Raw genomic sequence first — 7,810 nt, 5'->3', positions numbered from 1 at the left:
AAATTGCATGACAAACCTAGTTAATGGAAAAATACACACTAATAATTTGTTATACCTTAACATACTCATTATATGCACTTTTCTCACATACTATTGTACTTCTCACGTAATTCTAATCAAAACCACTTACACGCAAATTATCCGAAATGGCAATAGTTTAGTTCTCAAAAGTTTTACTAGTGATTAAATGTCTGGCACAGCTTTTAGCATTGTATCTAGGATCTTTTCATTTATCATCTTCACTTACATGCAAAACCATTTTTAGCTAGCCAAATAGGAGTGATAGAGAGCTCTAACAGTGCATCAATTAAGGCCTCATCTTCTTCATATGTCTGATACCATTTGTTTTGTTCCCTACCCTTATGTTATGATTTGAGTCCATATTATAAGTAAAACAATAGAAATAATAGCAAAAAGACATAGAAGGCACATTTAGAGAGTTTCTTAAGCAAACAATCAATAAGAGGTACCAAAGTCATAACAACTACAAACTAGCTCAAAGATTTAATAATTTGAAAATTTAATGTGTCAAATAACAAAGTCATACATTAACCATGATATCTAACGCGTGTCTCCACTTGATTGCTAAAATATAGATAACCATGTCAATAATCAAGGGGTTAACCACACATTAACAAAGTCAAATAATAAAAAAGGTAATACATAAAAGCATTGACAAAATATAAGTACCTAACTGGTGTCTCCACTTGATTACCAAGTGTTAAACATGTCTATGGCCATTTGATGTCTAAATTAAGCCCATTCATCTATTTGTTCAGTAACTGTAACATTATCAGTATCATCTTGTGTTTTGTCCTCCAAAGGTAGAGCATCTACTTCACATTAGGCAGGGTCTTCCACATCTTTCTTCTAATAAAAGTATGTAGTAAACAACATGCATTAATAATATGTCTTTGGGTGATTATATTATAGAAACTCGGACTTGCTAGAATTTTCCAATGATTTTAAAAAATATCGAATGTCTTCTCAATCACATTTATGGTACTAGCATGATTATGTTGAAAAATTCCTTAGGTGTTACTGGTCGATGTTCATCGGCCCAGAAACTTAGATGATATCGATGGCCCCGAAAAGGTTCAAGAAATCAGGGGCATTTACATAGATAGCATCGACCAAATAATAGAAACCTAACATGCACATATGTTTGTTGTTATATAACATTTTATTAAGAAAAACTAATTAAAAACCAATTATAGCACATTTTATATAGCGTTTGGAACCTTTAATGCATTAGGCTTTATGACCGCATTCCTAAGAACATGGCTATCGTGTACTGAACCCTCTCAGTGCATTGGTGGTGATTTCATACTTTTCTTGATCTTTATCTTGGGAGATCAACTCTGGGCACATTTACTTGTATATATGTTCCATCTAGTGCTCCAAGGCAATTCTATGTTGAGAAAAGAATTATTACTTACAACTCAACCACTACTAATAAAACACACACACACACACACACACACACACACACACACACACACACACACACACAAAATGCTTACGCTATTACCTTAAACCATTTCCACCTGATGTCATTTGAATTTTCAGAAATAGGTTCAGGTTTCTTTAGCAAAACACCATGGCACATAATGATAGACTTCAAAACAACATGAAAATGATGACTAACAGTTCCGCTTGATAGCATGAAGTCAAAATTAATTACCCTTTTTTTCGGAAGATATGCCACAATGTTTAGAAACACTACAACCATATCCTCCACCATAACATGTCTTATGCCCGTAGCCTGCCGGTGGTGGTGGTCAGCAATTGACATAATTTATGAAAACAATGGCGATCCATGCGTAGTTTGTCGATACATTTAATATCAACTTTGTAAACCACCCGGCTCAAGTATTCATATTGTTTACATCTTCTATTTGATGTTGACTCAATCTCGTATTTGACTATTCTATTTTTATTGTTGTGTTTCTTTCTTGTCCACACAACTATCATGAGCTGCAGAACATGAAAGTAACACATATACATTATGAAATATAGTTGCAGCTTCTCAATCGCATAGATATCTAAAATAGCAGTTATGCCCAAAATTGTATGAGTATCTTAAATTTTCACTCAATTACTGCTTTTACAATTGGAAATTTGATAAGCATATAAAACATTATTCATTTGGGCTTATATGAACTTTATATAAAGATGTTGACCAGATTTGGTTCTTGAAACCACTCATTAATGTGAAAAGGTTTCATGAAAATTATGTTGCAATCTTTTATCTAAACTCAATGAGCACTGGTTTCCAACACATATGCATCACATCTTATGTTCAATTAAATCACATGTTATTAACTTCATGTATTTTGATAAGGATGACCATATTTGGTTCTTGAAACCACTCATTAAGTTGAAAAGGTTTCTAGAAAATTAAAATGCGATCTTTTCTATAAACTAAATGTAATGTTTGACAATTTCTTTTGTTTGAGGCTTTGACTAGTTTGACTGAAGCTTTTTTTGTGTGAGCCCCACTTTTGTTTCCATGCTCTTAATTTCCGGATCTGGTCTCCTGATGAGAGTGATTGGAGGCTAATTATTGTGTTTAGAATTGCTTTTATAAGGCTTATCTTTAAGCTAATCATCCTCCTCTCCAAAACACTCTCCTCCTTTAAAGCAACCGAAACTTGGTGTTGTTGGTGTCCATAGTAGGCCGGATTTCAGCTGAACTTCACTTGAAGCTTGGGGATAGAGGGAGGATCTTTTCACTAGTAGCTTTTCGGAGAGACTAGCGGTAGGTAAATTTGTGTTTTTGGTAGTTGTCTTGATGTTTGTTCTAGTTTGGCAAGCCATGAACATCTCTGTCCATGCTTGAGTAATTTTAAGGCATTGATTTGGTTGTTTTGTTCACATATTCACTTATGCATGGATATCTCAGTGTGATGTATTTCATTCTTCTTGTAAGCATGCAATCATTGTATAGTTTATTATTTATACTTGTGTAGGTGCTTTGAAAATGCTGTAAGCATGTTATCTTAGCCTAATTTATATATTTAATTGATACAAATATGTAAACCTGACATCCTGCAAACATGCTTCTTGTTTAGTCTAATTTAAATATATATATATATATATATTTGTGCATGTATATTTTGAAGTCTTGGTGTATGTAATTAAGTCACCATGAGATTTTTTTTTTAATTTGTTGTTGGTTGGTGAATCTTATTTGTTTAATTACTGGCTTTGACCATGCTTAATAGATGTTTAGTTAACATGTTGCCTCTAATGATTAAATTGATGTGAACTTGTATTGTATGCATGCCACCATGTTTAGATGTTCATGTATATTTTGAAATATGCATAAGTATTCTGAAACTTTGGTTGGGGGATTAACAACATGAATCTTGTGTCCTGCTATGCTGAATGGTAATTGTGTTCATTATCTATGTTTAACCTATCCACCTTGTAAGGATAGCATCTTTTAAGCATGGTTTTAGTTTAGTTGGTATATGTGTATATACCAACTATATATTATATTTGTGTGTTTAAATATTGATGCAAGATGTTCTGGCTTATTACCATAGAATATGGAAATATATATGTTTATATATTTAATTATTTATTTTCTCTGAATTTCATTTTGGTGATTAGGTTAGGTATTTGGCTGGTTTCATGTTAATTAAAGCATGTTATTTTAAAGCATGGTTTAAATGCTTGGTTTTGTTAAGTTATTTTGTATTTTTAAGTTAAGGGGTAAAGTGGATGTTCTAAAAATTAGAATATTATCTTCTTTTCAAATTAATTCTCTTGGGTATTAGTTGTAAGTTTAGGCCCGATCTAAAGTTGTAATCTAAGTATAGTTCTGTTTGGGTAGATCCGTAGCGAGCTGCAGTTCGCGGGACTTTGTGAACCCAACTCTGTAGCTCGGAGCCAGGTAGGCTCTCGCACTGTATAATTCCGTATTTTTGGCAATAATTATTATTTTAATTACTGCATTGTTTAATAATTTCATTTATTATTTATTTTATTATTACATTATTTATTCAGTATCTCTGTTGTCTGTATTTTGAATTTCTGCAAATTTTTAGTACATCTCCATTTCTGGCTCACCTAGCTAGGAGGAGTAAGTCCTAGCCATGTGCACATGTTTTTATGTAGTAGCGCTACCGGACATGCGTGACCGTTCCGACTGCGGTCGAAGACCCAGCTCCGGCTGTTGATATTCTGTTCTGTTCCAACTTCACAGTCGATGATCCAGCTTCGTGCTGTTGATTTCTGTTATCATTCGGGGAGACGTACATGTCTGTTTTCTGTGGTTTTCTGTATTTCTGATTAATTCTGTATTCTGTCTGAATTAATAATTATTCTGCTATATCTGCATTATTCTGTTATTTTCTGCGATCCTACTGGGCCCTTGTGGCTCATGTACTCTGTGAATTTTTCTTTCGCAGGAGAAGATCAAGCTTAGGTTCAGTGGGTTATTCTGGGGCTTCTTCTATAGTTGTGATTTGTCAGTACCTGTTCCTTGAGGTTGTGAACCTTGTGTGCTATTTTATTCTGTACAAGTGAGACTTGTATCATGTTTGTGTATTTTGGCATGTAAACTATTTGTGTACTCTGTAGGACTGTCACAGTCCATTTCTGTATTATCCCTATTTCATTGACTCTCTCTGTAGTCAATATTATTGTTTTTGTTCTGCTTGTTAGGGTTGACTCTGACCAGGTTAATCTGAGGCCTTGCACCCAGTGGGGCCCAGTTCCATTGGATGCGGCCGATCTGTCAGTGGACCCGGCTTGTTGGGTTGGGGCTTGACACTAAATGAGCACTGGTTATCAATCACATATACATTACATCATATGTTTAATTAACTCACATGTTATTAACTTCTCATACATTTTGATATGGTGCCATAAGACATTAATATGGTGCCAAAATTAGAAGAAAAAAAAAATCTGAAAATTATGAGATTGTTCATTGCAAAATTATAAGATTTTTCATTATATACTAAACCTATAGTTCAAGGAGAATTTATTGGAACAAATGATAGAGGGAAGAATTAAAACATACAAATACTAGATATGCCTTGAGTTTCTAACAAGAAAAATTTAGCAAGAACATGAAGTACGAACTTTATCCTAAATATTAGATATGTCTTGATTTCGTAACAAGAAATGTTACAAAGAACATGAACAAAAAACAAGATCTTATTAAAACAATTATAATCACAACAATAATAATCAATATATTTTCTTATACAAGGAATATAAAATAGAAGAGATTCACACCTCCATTCCAAGATCAAATTAACACCAGAAAAATAAGGTAGGCTTAAAGCCAAATCCAAGATCAAATCAACACCAAAACAAGAAGCCGAACCCAAGATCAAATCACCACCAAAACAAGATGGTATGTTTAAAGCCAAATCCAAGATCAAATCAACAAAAAAAGAAAGAAAAAAAATCAAATCACCTGCTATAACCCAAAAGATCAAGCTATTTGAGATTTGTAATTTGAGGAGACGGAAGACACCCATAGGAGATGGCTAAGAGGGGGAGATTGCTTGCAGGTGAGAGAAGCTGTGAAATTTTGGGATAAAAACTTATTTTGTGATAATGTGGGCGAATCTATAAATTCCTCCCAATGGGATACCCATTCGGCCCAATATTAGGGAGAATGGTTATTCCCTCTTGGGATGAACTAATAAACCTTTACAGATGGGAATGGGTGATGAGTATAATTTGCACTCAATATATAGACCTTCTTTAACTCATAATGATTTAAATTTGAATTATTTTGAACCAATTTTGCTCCTAATCTTATTGTTATTGCATAATAGGAAAGAAAGACAATGATTTGAAGGAAGAACATGTTAAAAGCACAAAATTGGAGAAAAGAAGTGCAAAGTTTCAACAAAGAAGAAACAAGCAAAATAAAAAATCTAGCACCTAGGTGCTAGCATGCTGCGCTTAGGCGCTACAACATCAAGAGGTGCAAAACAGAAAATGTAGCACCTAGGTGTTACAACCTTTGGCACCTAGGCGCTACCCCAATTTCAAGTTTGAAAAGGGCCTATGGTTTAAGAAGAAAAAAACAGGAGAATTTCGAAGATCAATAGACCGGGAGCGAAGATTCGGTGTGAATTCATTGCTAGGCTTTAGTTTTTAGCTTTTCTTTGTTTATTTGATTATGAACATTATTCATATGTCGAACTTTGCAATTATTATGTTGTAAATACTTTTTCTAGGGCTAAGATGTAGGCCAGACTATGAAAACCTAGATTCATGTTTGTTTAATTTAATTGATGCTTGTTTTAATACGATGTTGGATATTTTAATCTATGCTTAATGCTTGTGATTGTTTAATCACCAATTGCATGATTTTTAATTTGATTTGAGACCAAGAGGTGATAACTGAACTAGGTCTTGGTTGAAATATCGTACAATCATCATAAGATAGAGATATTTATGAGGTTGTATGTATCATTATAAATTTCTAGAGATTAATGAGTTCCATAGGTTCACAGTTATCTCAGAGATGTTGATAACTTATCTAGTGGAATATGCTATTTATGCTTGAGAAAGATCAATATGTAACTTAGGGAAATTTGATGACAACATAAGAAACAAACATTGATTGACTGAACTAGATGATCTAGGTGTAATTAGTCTAGGTAAACTCAGAAACCCACTTAATCCTCGTGGGACGATACTCTCTTATCATTATATTACTTGTTTGCGATAGCGTATACTTGCGTTATAAAAATCACACCAACAAGTTTTTGGCGCCATTGCCAGGGATTGTGTTCTTTATTAATATCAAGATAAAAAAAACTCTGGTTTTACTTCATAATTCATTGTTCTTGATTTTATTTTTACTTTTAATCAAAATTGTTAAAATTGAATGCAAAAATTCGGTATGGAAAGTCTCATACCTTTTGACTTTGAAATAGAACGTATGTGTCACAAGAATAGGAAGAAGAAAAGACCAATTACGGAAACCATGAGGAAGCAAAAGCTAGGGACAATGCAACAATGAATGAGCAAGTATTTAATAATCCAATGGTGGTTAATCAACTAATGGTTTTGCGTGATTATGCGATGCCATCAACTGGCATTCAACCTGCGATTACGCGGTCAGTCATTCAAGCGAACAACTTTGAGCTGAAGCCAGTGACTCTTTAAATGATTCAAGTAGTCCATTTTAGTGGGCTACCTGAAGAAGACCCAAATCTTTATATTGCGAACTTTCTTGAAGTTTGTGATACAGTTAAGTATAATGGAGTGGATGATGAAGTCATTCGCCTGCATCTATTTCCTTTCTTTCTGAGGGACCAAGCAAGAAATTGGTTGAATTCATTGCCACCGGATTCCATTGTTACATGGGATGATCTTGTTCAAAAGTTTCTTGCCAAATTCTTTCCACAAGCTAAAACAGCAAAGATGCTGATTGAAATCAACAATTATGCTCAATACGAAGGCGAGACTTTATATGAGGCATGGGAAAGATACAAGGAATTATTACAGAAATGTCCTCATCATGGGTTGCATAAGTGGATGCAGATTCAAAACTTTTACTAAGGCATGAATAATACCACCAGAACACTAGTGAATGCATCTACAGGTGGAGCCTTAATGAAAAAACTATAGATGAGGCATATAAAATGCTAGAAGATATGGCTGCTAACAGCTATCAATGGCCTAATGAGTGAAACATAACAAGGAAGGTGGCGGGAGTACATGATATAGATGACATTACCAACCTTTCAGCCCAAATAGCAGAGCTCTCAAAGCAGTTACAGAACAGTAATTTGGCAGCAAATGCACTAAAGACTACCTTTCTGTC

General features: G+C 34.0%; 1 long non-coding RNA gene and 1 other non-coding gene across 2 annotated transcripts; one reads left to right on the top strand and one right to left on the bottom strand.

Annotated features, from left to right (window-relative positions):
- The first annotated feature begins 2,647 nt into the window (after positions 1 to 2,647).
- LOC120277072 lies at positions 2,648 to 4,614 on the top strand. The gene is made up of 3 exons (XR_005541456.1): positions 2,648 to 2,761; positions 3,842 to 3,901; positions 4,419 to 4,614. It is a non-coding gene; the product is annotated as an uncharacterized LOC120277072 (long non-coding RNA).
- Positions 4,615 to 7,407: 2,793 nt separating this feature from the next.
- Positions 7,408 to 7,511, bottom strand: LOC120278296. The gene has a single exon (XR_005541633.1). It is a non-coding gene; the product is annotated as a small nucleolar RNA R71 (small nucleolar RNA).
- Between the last annotated feature and the right edge of the window lie 299 nt (positions 7,512 to 7,810).

This window comes from Dioscorea cayenensis, chromosome 15 (genome assembly GCF_009730915.1).
Source record: "Dioscorea cayenensis subsp. rotundata cultivar TDr96_F1 chromosome 15, TDr96_F1_v2_PseudoChromosome.rev07_lg8_w22 25.fasta, whole genome shotgun sequence".
In the NCBI taxonomy this organism is placed as follows: domain Eukaryota; kingdom Viridiplantae; phylum Streptophyta; class Magnoliopsida; order Dioscoreales; family Dioscoreaceae; genus Dioscorea; species Dioscorea cayenensis.
This window is presented reverse-complemented; position numbering and strand designations above follow the sequence as displayed.